The 12,949-nt window shown below is 40.5% G+C and overlaps 1 long non-coding RNA gene across 1 annotated transcript; it reads left to right on the plus strand.

The window, feature by feature from the left end:
• The first annotated feature begins 415 nt into the window (after nt 1-415).
• On the plus strand, nt 416-10,006 carry LOC131554856 (uncharacterized). The gene is made up of 3 exons (XR_009274454.1): nt 416-637; nt 4,574-4,695; nt 8,830-10,006. It is a non-coding gene; the product is annotated as an uncharacterized LOC131554856 (long non-coding RNA).
• The last annotated feature ends 2,943 nt before the right edge of the window (nt 10,007-12,949 follow it).

Consider the following 12,949-nt stretch of genomic DNA (forward strand, 5'->3'; position numbering starts at 1 on the left):
CCTCGGAAATCACCAACCACGCCTTCGGCGGAATCAGCAGCGAACCCCAAATTGTGCTGGCCCGACCGGGAGCGGGAGGGTACCACCGCACCCGGTTCAGGGCTCGCCCAAAATCGGTGGGACGCGGCTGGCCTGGATTTCCTCCGGGTGGGACTTCCCAAACGCGGCTCCTCCTCACGGCCGGCAGCTACTCCGCCACAAGGTGGCGGCGCGGGCCGGGGCTGTGGGATCGGGACCGCCCTTCTCCTGTGGGGACCGCCCTGCTCCGGCCGCCCTTTTCCTGCCGGTACCGCCTCTCTCCCGCAGAAACTGCCCTTCTCCGGCCGCCCTTTTCCTGCTGGGACCGCCCTTCTCTTCCTGGCAGGAAAATGCTTTTTTTATGGTGGCGGTTGTTCCGTGCCCGCGCTCGCCCTCAGCACGCAGCCGCCCGCGGGAGGGGGAGCTGGGCCCGGCTCTTTGCGAGCCCCGTGCGGAGCTCGGAGCGGGAGCGCCGTGTGGGCTCGGTGGCTGAGAGGGCTGGGTTTTTCGGAAAACAGAATCACAGAGTAGTTCGGGTTGGAAAGGGCCTCTGAGATTACCCGCTCCAAACCTCCTGCCAGGGTAGGAGCTGGAGCGGGTGACACAGGAACGACTTCAGGTGGGTTTGGAGTGTCTCCAGGAAGGGAGGCTCTGTGCCCTCCCTGGGCAGCTGCTCCAGTGCTTCGCGATCTTTAGTGCAAAGTTCTTCCTGATGTTGAGGTGGATCTTCTTGTGTTTTAGTTTATAGCCACTGCTCCTTGTCCTCTTGCTGGGTACCACTGCAAAAAGCCTGCCTCCAGCCTCTTGGCCCCTCTTGGATATATTTGTATGCACTGATGGGCTCCCTTCTCAGCCTGCTCCTGACTGAGCAGGCCCAGCTCCTGCAGTCTCTCCTCATAAGAGAGATGCTCCAGACTCATCATCAGCTTTAGTCAGATGGTTATTGACCTATAATTATTTTTTTAAAACTATTTAGAGCATTGAAGATGTCAGATTTGTGAGGCAGTAACAGTCTTTTACTATGGTGCCATTAGAATGCTGCCTCGAGGAGATGCAAATAGAGAGATCTAGCTTCTGTAAATTCCTCATGGTAGTGTATTTAGCTGGATTAGTTGCTTTAAACAAATCTCAGGCTTAAGTTTTAAATTAAGATAATGAGCAGTCCTGCTGAAGTTGGACAAATAGAGATTTTGGTATGGAAATTCAATGAATCAGGACTAGCCTCTATTCAGCTTCTTTAAAACATTTTCTCTTTGAAATGTGGGTGGAAAACCTGTTTTACCTTCTTTTGCTTTTTTCCAGTGTGCCTGTATCCATAGCACAACTGGTCAGCCTGCCAAAATATGTGAGAAAAATAGTAAAAATGCTGCCACAAGAAACGGTTCTGCCTCAGCCTGACCTTAGGTATTTGTTGGCTTTAGCAAAGTTGTGCTCAGTACAAATGAAGGTCTGAAAGGGATAGAGGTATTAATAATTTATTGTAAATCTGTTATTGATGGCAAGAAAAGCAAGCTCTCTAAAAATGATCGCAGGCCGTGGTGTCTGTCTCAAGGATTCTATTACTCAAGCTGAGATAGCAACAAAGCGCTTTGAAGGTTAATTATGGACCACATGATGGCAGCAACAGGTGAGATGTGGTAATCATGTCATCACCAGAGCTGCTTTAGAGACTTACATTGCCAAAGGTCTATATTTAAAAGATGAAGGGAGATACTGCAAAAGCTAGGAAGTGGTGAGAAAGAAAGCATGAGGAAAAACTCACCTAGTGAGCAGTTAGAGGTGACTCTTGAGTCAGTGAAATACCATTCTGCTTGTCTAGCATGGGGCATTTCATTTTAGCATATAAAGGAATTCAGGTGTCAGAATGAGTTTACAGAAAGAGATTAGGCAACTAAACTTCAGTCATACTTTTGGTTGTTAAGGAGACTATATGGCTGATTTACTTATTTTTATTTTAATTTATTAAAAATTATCATATTATTTTGATGGTTTATATATGGTTCTAGCCCTTTATTGCTGACCAAAAATCTGAATTCTTAAGATAATTTTCAAGTCAGTTTTCTGTGCTGAAGGAAGTCTTGTCAGATGTTAGATGGAGCTTGACTAATTAAGAGGCTGCTTTCAGGCTCTGCTAGAAGATCAGAGATTGTTCTTGATTTGCATCTTAATAAGAAATCATTGATTGTGTAAAGAGTTCCTTTGGTTATTAAAATGTGGCCTGAGTGTTACAACCTGTTACAGGTAAGGGTATGTTGATATGAAAGTGGCACAGAGAAGAAAAATCCATCACTTTTCTATTTTTAAGTTGTTACCAGTTCATACCCTGTCTGCAAATCAAATTAAGGGATTCTAACATTCTTATTAAATTTACTGGTCAGGAGCTGAGGAACATTATTAAGTGCTTGCAATTGCTGCTGGAAATACGACAAGAAGCAAAGATGTGTAAGACACAAGTAAAGAGCAATTTTATGGCTGGTGCTTTCAAGCTCACCTCTTTAGGTACTATTTACATGTCATCACTAGTCCCTCTTCATGTTCTTCTTGTCACCTGCAGAAGAGGAGACACAGCACAGGCAGAGGGAATTAAATAATAAAAGGGATGAAATTCAAATGTAGGAAGAGGCAGAGTAATAATGAGATTTTTATATAACGCTCTTTATCTTGAGTACTTCTTAAAGCTGAAGTGAAGGGTAACTGTGAATGGGGAGTTGCTTCCTTCCCTAGCTCAGAAATGCCCAAACTGTAGCACTGTGAGCTGTCAGTCAGGCTGTGCCATAAACCCCTAATCTGTCTCTGTGTTAGGCACTGAGGGCAGAGTTACTAAGAGGTTACTCATACCCTTCTCTCACATGGTGTAACTAATACAGAACAAGTGACTCCAAAACCTAGGAGTGCTCAGAGCAGGATTGTCCCAGATCTCAAAGAATGTGTGAGTGGATGGTGTTAATAGCCTGATTATGGAGCAGCAAGGGTTTAAACATAGATTATGAGGCACATCATTTTATTCCTTAAGGGGCAACTAATTAGAGAGTGAGCACCCTCTGTGGGGGAAGATGGCTTTCTGGAGGAGCTGTGGGGCTGGCCAGCTTTTATTTCAGGGAGCACATAAATCCTGTTGGGTGCTGCAAGTGTTCATGCCTGATCTGTGGTGCTCTGAGAGCATTTACAGGCACCCTGGCTCACCAGGATGTCTCCTGCTCTTACTCTTTTTTAGGGCTCAGTGTTTTACAAAGAAAGTTCTACCTTGTTTACACCACTTCTGCATCTGTAGCAGGGTTTGTATCAGATGTCACAGGCTCATTCCTTAGAAATCTCATAGCAGACATTTATGTTTCAGAGGAATGGCACTTGGAAAAATCAGCTCCAAAAACTTTGTTGACCTTCTGTGAGCTGTGTTAAATGACCAGAGAACCAATGGTAATTGTGTACTCAGTTTTACCTGCCCAAGAAAAGGTGCAATCATACAGAAGGAGTCTGGGAACACTGTTCCTATCAAGTTTTATGTTTTTTAAATTTTTCCTTTCCAGTTATTTATGAGATCGGTTTGGAAGGTTGTAATTGTTTATAACATAATTTCTGTTCAGTAACGCTGTCTCAATTCTCTCATTGTCAGAGGCTCCTAAAACACAGTTGTGCCTAATGATATAGAAATGTAACTATGTGACAATTTCAAAGGAAGTTCAGCTTTATTTGGGCTGAACAGCTGGAAAAATTTTAGGCACTTCATGATTTGCAAAAATGTGTCTGAGATCTCTTAGAGGTTTCTTTAAAAAATTTGTGTGATAGCTGCACAATAAACTAAATTATTATAACACCAGGAATCAATGAGAAATAATTTCAAGCTACAAGGAGACTGTATATATGCAAATATCATACAAGATATTTTGTAGCAACCCCTTCAAAATTGTAATTTGCAACTTGAAAGGCTAAATAATCTGATTTTCTTAGAAGTATATTTCAAATGCCTCTTGATTTGGAGCAACTGATATATCCTAATTTGAAGGACCTTTTCAAGTCTGGACTAATCCCCATTTCCTTTTTAAAACCAGAGAGAATGTGTAGGAGTTGCTGCTGTGAAGATGCATTTCCATCTCAAAAGTGGCTGTTAAGGAATTATTTCGAAATAATAAACTGGAGTTATCAATACTTGAACTAGCTTTAATTTAGCCATTGAAGTAATGGAAGTGGCAATGCAAGAGATTGATAGGAATAATTGGCCCTCAGCAGGTGAGCTGGGTAAAACTGTTCCTTCCTGCCATGGATGGCCTTTAATATAAAACTTCTCACACTTGAGCAGCCAGTTTCAGGTTTTGGCTATCTCTGCAGTGCTGCTTGCTCTAGCTAAGTTCTCTTTGTGTGAAAACTGCTCTAAGTTGCTGGCCTAAAATGGTTTCTGAATCCTCTTTCTTCTTCATTCCAAAATAATAGTGATACGTGCTCATTCATAAAGCAAGACATATTTTTCTTTTAGGAGCATGGCATTTAATTTCTTTACTCCAAGCCTATCTTGTATAAAAATTAAATTCCCATAGATTAAAACCCTGCCTTTTTTCAGAGATTCAGATGTCTCTTCCTTGAGATTTCCACCTCAAGCCTCAACATTGAAGATATCTAGAAACAGCAGATGAATTCCTTACTGTACCAGCTGAAGCAGAGTGAGTTAAGTATGGTGCCAAGGTAAATAACCTGTTTTAAAACATGTATTTTAAGTCAAATAATCCCTAACATTGTGCTCAAGTAATAGTCAATTACTGCTCTCAAAAGTGTTTACCATACTGCAGTGTGTAGTGGTTTCTTCTCCATATGCCTAGAAAATAGGTCCAAAGATAGAAATTCATGTGAAAAATGTCCAGATTTTTATTGCTGTGCCATCTGTGCTGAATAGTTCTTTTGTTTCTGGTTTGCATTAATGGCATCATGAAAACTTATGACAAAGAGGAGGGAAATAATCACAGGTGATTCAAAATTATTTCTGCAATAGCTGAATTCTGTAAATTTGTCAGATGATATGTGTTTAAACATTTGTCTCAAGGAAAGTTAACATTTTTGAGCAGTGATTTGAATGGAAGGGCAGGCCACAAATGTGGCTGAGAAGTGAATGGACCAGTCTGAGCTGTACTGTTCCTATCTGTATGGTACCTATCATGTTCTCTCAGAGCCTGCTGATATTAAATTCTTCAAACATCATTTTACTTTTCTTCTATGTGAGAGTGAGGAAAAATCTCTATGCTTGTATACAGTGTGTGTGTCTAGAACAGCTTACTGGAAACTTTAGTTCAAGGAATGAGATTTTAGTGAGAAATTTTGTTGGTATGAGATGAGATTTAGTCATTCACTTTTGCAGAAAGGGCTTCTAAAGTACAAATCCACTTCTTGGAAAAGTTACTTTCCTTGCCATGATAATTTCTGTTAGGAGGATGTCATGATGTATTTGTAGCTTTCTTTGAATTCAAGAAAAAAGTTTACATATACAAAACTGCAGTTATTTATAAAGATCCAAAATATTGTTGCATGAGTTTGGGAAGGGATGGCTAGATCTCAGAGTTTTGATAGCATCATCATTTTTTTTAGTTTCAGCAAAGTGGCAAGAAGGGGTTGTGTAAGCCTAAATTATACCTATTAATTTCATTTCTCTTTCTCTTTTGTTTCTACTTAAATAAGTAACAAAAGTTAAGTACAGTTTTAGAAATTCCTGTGAAAGTTTGAAATGTTTTCCACAGTCTCTGCAATGTTTTTTCTATAGATGGAGGAGGGGAGAAATTACTTTTTTAAAAAAGAATGCTTAGAAAGATGAATGCATTGGACCCGAGGGTGGGACAGAGCCCAGTGCTGGGAGAGAAGATTCTCCCACAGGAACTGCCTGATGTTGTTTAACAACCTGGAAAAGAATCTTGCTTGTTTGTGGGTCTTTTGCATTCAGAGTTTGGAATTTGGATTTCTAGGTTGTTAATGATAATGCTAATTACACAAAGAGGGTATGTAGCAGGTAGACTCATAAGTTTCAAGGGGTTTTGATATTATTTTTTCCATAAATTCTGTGGCGTTTTGTTGCTGAAAAAGCTCAGAATATTTGGGCCATAAATTATTGTCTTAAAGAGTGTACAGTGAGCTACAGGTTGGGAGCAGAATGGCTGGAAAGCTGCCTGGCAGAAAAGAACCTGGGAGTGCTGGTCAGCAGTGGCTGAACATGAGCCAGCAGTGCCCAGGTGGCCAAGAGGGACAGTGGCACCTGGCCTGGGTCAGCAGTGCTGTGGCAGCAGGACCAGGGCTGTGACTGTGCCCCTCTACTGGCACTGCTGAAGCCACACCTCAAATCCTGTGCTCAGTCAGTTTTGGGCTCCTCACTACAAGGACATTGGAATGTTGTATATAGGTCCTTCTTGGAGGGAAGGTTTAGATCAGGTGTGAGGAAACATTTCTTCACACAAAGGGTTGTTAAGCATTGCAATAGGCTGCCCAGGGAAGTGCTGGAATCACCATCCCTGGAAGTATTTAAAATATGTGTAGATGTGGCACTGAGGGACATGGCTTAATGGTGGCCTTGGCAATGCTGGATTTAATGGTTGGGCTTAAAAATCTTAAAGGTCTTTTCCATCCTTAACAATACCATGATTGTGGTAGATCTGTGGAAGAACTGACCAGATGGAAGTCAGGCTAGAACCTGTAATACCAGTTTTTATCCTGAAGTCAGGTACTTACTTCAGACAGTTCTAGACACCTGGTTTCAGTGCTGAAAACTACACTGCTAATCTCTCACATTTGCTAATAAAGAGCTCAGGGCTCTGGAGTAAAAGATTGGAGCTCCTGCAGGAGTCCCTCTCTTGTCACTCTGTAGCAGGATATAACTGACTAGATACCTAGATTTCTTGATCACAAGGGAGGTACAATCATCTTAAAATCCTTGAAATAACTCCACAAGCAAAAAAAAAAAAAAAAAAACCAAGGAGAATGCATTTATAAAAAACCCAAAAGTACTGCATTTGATATATTTTATTCTATGCTAAGCTGTATCTTTGAACAAAAAGGTTACAAAGGTAAACCATGTCTCAATTTTAACATCATAGTTACTGAGAAACCAGTCCACTGATTTTCTCTGCCGTCCCCTTTGTTAATTTTACAAATTCCTTCATTTTGGAAGGGGGATGGGACAGAAGCATTAACGAGAAAAGAGAGATGTATCTGCAGTGTCTGAGTGCTGGGAAATAAATATATCCCATTGATTTCTCCATGTGCCATATTTCAGCAAGGCCCAGCCTCACTGTTGCCCTTGTCTCACAGAGTTTATGCAGAGGGCAGGCTGATCTCACATCTTGTCCTGCTCTGAGTTGTAACATCATCACAACTTCAGAGCACACAATGTGTGGGACCAGTGAGTGTCATTGCCTGACTTGGCCTGTGAGAAGCCTGGGAATATCAGTGTGTCCAGTTCTGTTCTTCCTTGTTTGGGCTTTCTCCAAAGTCTTCTCTCCCAACCTTGAATGTTGCTGTAGTGTTTCAGAAAGCTGCTTCATGTGAAAATGGCCTGGCCTCTCCTAATTACAGTAGCTCCTTGTGCTGCTGCCAAGAAAATAGCATCATCAGCTACTTGGATTATACAAAATATTACAGAATAAAGACAACAACAGAAATGCACTGTTATTTTTTCCTTCCTTACATCCTGCCTTGTGACAGGAATCCCTCCCCCTGCTAAGTTTACTGGTTAACAAGAAACAAAGGTGCTTTTAAAAGCTGCCTCTGTCCTCTGTAGAGGGGATAATACACTAGAGCCATGACAGTATTTAAAACTGGCTTACCATTATAGTTTTGTTTCTTTTTAGGAAACTTCATTTGACTTATAACCTCTCCTAAACAGAGATTATTGCCTTTTTTTTGCATCTATGTTCAATGGAGCATCTGCAACCCAACTATTAAAGAATAGTTTAAATAAATTTTTTAAACTGTTTTATTAACATCAGCAGAGACAATTGTTCACTGAAGAGATACAGTGTCACCACAAAATTCCAGAAGTGACCAGAAGTTGGAGTTTAACTTGGGGGTTTGGGCTTGCTTCTGCCTTTCATTCCTATTAATAGAAGATATTGTTTCTCAATGTTTTTGGAAATTATGTAAATGTACTTGGCTGAATATCAAATACTGATTTATTAGAAACCTTTTTATAAAAAACCTTGGGAAATTTTGTACTTTGTCCATGGGAAATGCTTTGAGGAAAGGATAAGGACTTCACTTTCCCTAGCTGTAGGTCACTAATTTTGGTCAACAAAATTAAGATTTTAATTTCCAAGGATCCCCTTAGTAGTCCACAAAGAGGAAGTGGATCTCACAGGGAATTCTTGGTCAGAAGGCTATTTCAGGTGTTCTGTGCCACCCTTCAGGGGAGGAGAGAGAGGATTGTCTCAGACACCCTTTGCAGTATGCAAGGGGTGGATCTGCCTTGGTAGTCCCAGTTTTTCAGTGCTGGGAGCTCTCCTGACAGGCTGCCATGCACAGATGGACAGGGAAGTGCCAGTTTCCACCTGCTGTTGTGTCCTGTCTCTTCCAGAGCTGCTGCACAAAGCATGGTGAGTTGGAACATCTTGTGAGCCCGATGCCTGAACTGGGGGCCACCAATTCACAGCCACCTTTTCTTTGGGGTATCAGTCCATCCTTTCTCCTCTCTTACAGTTTCTCTGCTAACACCTGTCTTGTTTTTCAAAAATATTGTACGTGACATATCTGCCATTTTGGGACGAGATCTTCTTGCTCATGCTTACAGCAAGCAAATTCCATGACATTAAGTTCTGACTAATGCTTTGTTCCAATTGTGTTTGTCAGCTGTGTGTGATAAGGTCTGCATTCAGAAAGCACTGACTCTGCCTGTGCACATGAAGAGTGGTCTCAGGAACCTGCTCCAGCACTGCAGCCCCTCTGCCCTGCCACGTGCTGTCCCCACAGCTGTCTCAGACTGCCCATGTGGAGCCTGGCCGCTTGGATCTATGAGAATGGAGCTGCTCAGCTGCTTGAATTTGTGGGTGAATTATTCACCCATATCCAGGATTCAGATATCTAAAATATCACAGTTATGGATCTACCCAAAACTGGACTAAAGGGGAGTCACCAAGAGACTTCAAGGTGCACTGACTGATTTAGACAATTCTCTAGGTGGGCACTGACTTCCTGCATCTTTGTGATGGAAGTCCTTCAATTTGATGTTCTTTTGTACTGCACTGCTCCATCTTCTTAGTTTCTATTAAACTTTTATCCAAACAGGATGCTTTAAGTATCTGGATCTTGAAATTCATTGCCTGATTCTTTAGTAGTCATCATTCTCATATGATAAAATTGTTCAGCTCTTCCACAGTAATTGAGACAAATAAAACTTCCTTGATTCTGAAATTTTGGTGGTTCAGAAGTCAGGAGGATACTGTGTCTTCTGACAGTAATGGCTGTGCTGTTGCTTTTGCTGTCAGCAGTGTTTATTTTTATTAATAGATATTACTTTGTTTTGTTCTCATTTGGCCTGGTAGACTAATGTTTAAAGTAGAATCAGATTTAACCTAAAGAACATTTTATTTATTGAAGGCTATTTGAAATTATTGGTTTAATTAATGTATTGCAACTTAGCCAATAACCAATAACCTCATCTTCTTTCTGTGCAATTCCAGTTCTGCATAACAAAGAGAGGGCCATATGTATCCAGGGGAAACTGAATCACTTAAGCAGAAAATAAAGTCTGTCTAAACACTACATAACTGCTGCACACAAATATTTTTTTAACTGAATTGGGTAAGTTGAGAGATTTCCAGTGTATTCTGAATGTCTAATCCCTGGACCAAGTAAAAAAAATATCTGCCACTCCTCAAGCTAAAATACAAGTCATGAGTCTAGCAAATAGTCCTTTAAAAGAACAGGGAATATGTGTAAATTGGTGATGGTTTTAGAGCTTCTTGATTCAAGCAATCTCATGAATTTAGTTTATTGATTAAGAAATGCTGCATCAGGAGCTTCACTGCCACCTTCCCCACAGAGATGGAACCTAATGTGCTAAAGTACAGGCAGACATGAAAAGGGTTTGAGTCTACAGAGCTAAGCAGAGATGTGTCTATCCAAGATTAGCTCTTGTGGTACATTTGACTTAGCACATGCAAAAGACCTCCAATATTTCTGTCCTGTAATGAGAGCTTTAAAAAGCTCCTCTCACAAAGAAAACACTTGAAGGGAGGTGAAGAAGCTTCTTGGTGATTCATTTCAGAGGGTCACTGCTCTGCAGTGGCTCTCTAAGCTGCTATGGATTTTAACATTTTCTTGAGCACAGCTGGGTTTTGTTTTTTCCCTGGCATTTTTCATTCTGATATAAGTAGTTACTAGAGCAATATTACCAAGAATATCTTTAAAGAAATAACTGATCAAGCCATAAAAAAAAATCCTGAATGAAAGCTTTCCAGAATGACTGCTGTAATTTTCATGCCTCTTTTCTGAGTGCTCATGAGTCTGTCTAGGAACTGTAAATTTAGGGAAAGAAATAGAAAGGTGTATGATGAGTACAGCAGATGGGATTCGTGTATCTTTTTAGAGATTCTTTTTCTTAATGCAGCATTATTTCTATCAAATTTGAAATGCTTTGAAAAATATGCTAAGTTGATGAGTTGATTTAAGTCTGTTCAAAGGAGAACTGATAAAGCATTAAAAAGTCCAGCAAAGAATATTTTGACTATTTTAAAGTTTTTTTAAAATGTGAAATGTGTTATTTAAAAGAATAAAAGAAATCTAAATTCTAGGAAATGTTTTGCAGCAACAGAACAACCAAATATATTTGGTTTAAATGGGAAAAAAATTGAAATTGGGGAAAAAGAATTCTGTGAAACAGAAAATCCAGTTCCTGGCCAGGTCTGTTTAGAGACAATTTCCTAAATCTGCAAATACTTTTGATTCATAGAATCATGAGTCATGATTCTGTAAATACTTTTGATTGATAGTTTTAAAGGGAGAGAAGATTCTTAAATGTCAACTCACAAATGCAAGTGGATTAAGATCTCCTGGGCCACCTGCTTGTTTCAGTGGGGACAGCTTGATCATAGTGTGGAAGCTCTGTTCCACATGTTTCTGGGAATGGTGCCTCAGCACTCAAGCTTAGTTGTGCTCCTCTCTGAAAACTGGGTGAAGAGATTTTCCCAAGCTGTAAATATCAATAGCCTCAGACTAATTATGCTTTTGCAATAAGGCATAAGGCTCTCAATTAGCTGAAGTGCAGGCTGCTGTTGTGCAGGGGGAAGGGGGAATGTTAGCACTGATGGGGTTTCTCTTGCCAAATTACATGTGATGGAGCCCAGCATTCCTGGGGATGGCTGGACACCTGCCCATGGGTAGTGGGGAATGAATTCCTTGTTTTGCTTTGCTTGTTCATGTGGCTTTTGCTTTCCCCATTAAACTTTTATCTCAACCTACAAGTTTTCTCACTTTTACCCTTCTGATTCTCTCCCCCATCCCACTGAGGGGGAGTGAGCATGTGGCTGTGCAGTGCTTAGGTGCTGGCTGGGGTTAAATTTCTGTATATTTTCAATTGGTTATTACCTTTGAAGCCTGAAGAACATGTCAGATAAGCTGTTACCACATCTCACATGTCCCCATGGAGTGCTTCAAGCCAGGTCTCACTGGGAGCTGGCCAGCTTTGGCAGCGGAAAGCTGGGAAACTGTTATTATAAAGACCAACTCCATAGCTGGAAGAAGTGTTGGTGGAGGCAGCAGCTTTTAGTATAAAGGAAGCAGAGCCCATTCATTAGCTCTTCTTGCTATGTAGAAATTCAAACATGAAATAAAAAGGACTAGTTGTACTGTGCAACTCATCTCTGTGCGATGAGCATTGCACCATGCTTTGACTATAACACCCACCAAATGTAATAATCATCTATTGGCCAGATTATCTTTTTTCCTCTGGGGAGTTTGACCTATTTCCTGTTGAAACAGATTTTTCTTGTGTCACATCCATGCATTTCCCATCACTCTGTAAGCTGAACAAGAAGTATAGTCTGACAAATTAATTAGCTAGAGTTCTCCTATGTAGGAGACTATGTAGGAGTGTGTAGACCTTAGAGGAGTATTTGTCACCAAATGAACATGTCTGTGCTAGTTCAAAATGCCCTTCAAGCTATGTCTGAATTATTTGTCTGTTCAAATGAGTTACTCCTTCTTGTGGGTGGACTCAAGAATCTTGTCCTTCATCTTAATTTGTATACAGCAGATTCATGGCAGAGTAACTTAGTCACATGAAGGAATGCAGGTAACACCTCCCATGCAGAGCTGTTGTAAGCCAAGGAGTTGTACAGGTAACAGACTAGTAAAACCAGGCCTGGGATGTCTACCAAAACAATCAGGTTGCAAACTCTGCATAGTCAAGTTAAAAATCTTATTTAGCTATTTGTATGGGTTCTTAATCATACATGTAATGTGTACAAGTTCACATTAAAGTTAGAATTAATTACATCTTTCAACTCATGCATCTAAATGAACAATGCTTTGCTTAATGCAGCTTTGTTTTTATAAATATCCTCCCATTATGCAGCAACTGAATATTCCTGTTTTACCTTGGCTCTTGTGTGTGGGAGAGGCACTCTGGAAACTAAATATATCCAGTATTAATTAAACTATGCATCTCGGAAGGACAGCAGGATAATTCTTTATGGTTTTATAATGAGATTTGTCTGAACATGAAAAAGCTTACCCAATTCAACATTTTTAGTTCAATTTTAGATCTATCTACATCAGTGAGCGTGAGCAGCAATTGGCTGCTGTATTTTACAACCTGGTACTTAGGAAAAAGGATTGTTTTTGAAACTGAGTTTAGCAAATACTCAGAACACAGGAAGAAACAATGCACAGGGAAAGGGGAAATAGAGAACAAAACATGGAGGAAATAGTAGACATTTTTGGCACCTAAAGAAATGGGAGGAAGAGAAAT

Source organism: Ammospiza caudacuta, chromosome 2, assembly GCF_027887145.1.
Source record: "Ammospiza caudacuta isolate bAmmCau1 chromosome 2, bAmmCau1.pri, whole genome shotgun sequence".
Lineage (NCBI taxonomy): Eukaryota > Metazoa > Chordata > Aves > Passeriformes > Passerellidae > Ammospiza > Ammospiza caudacuta.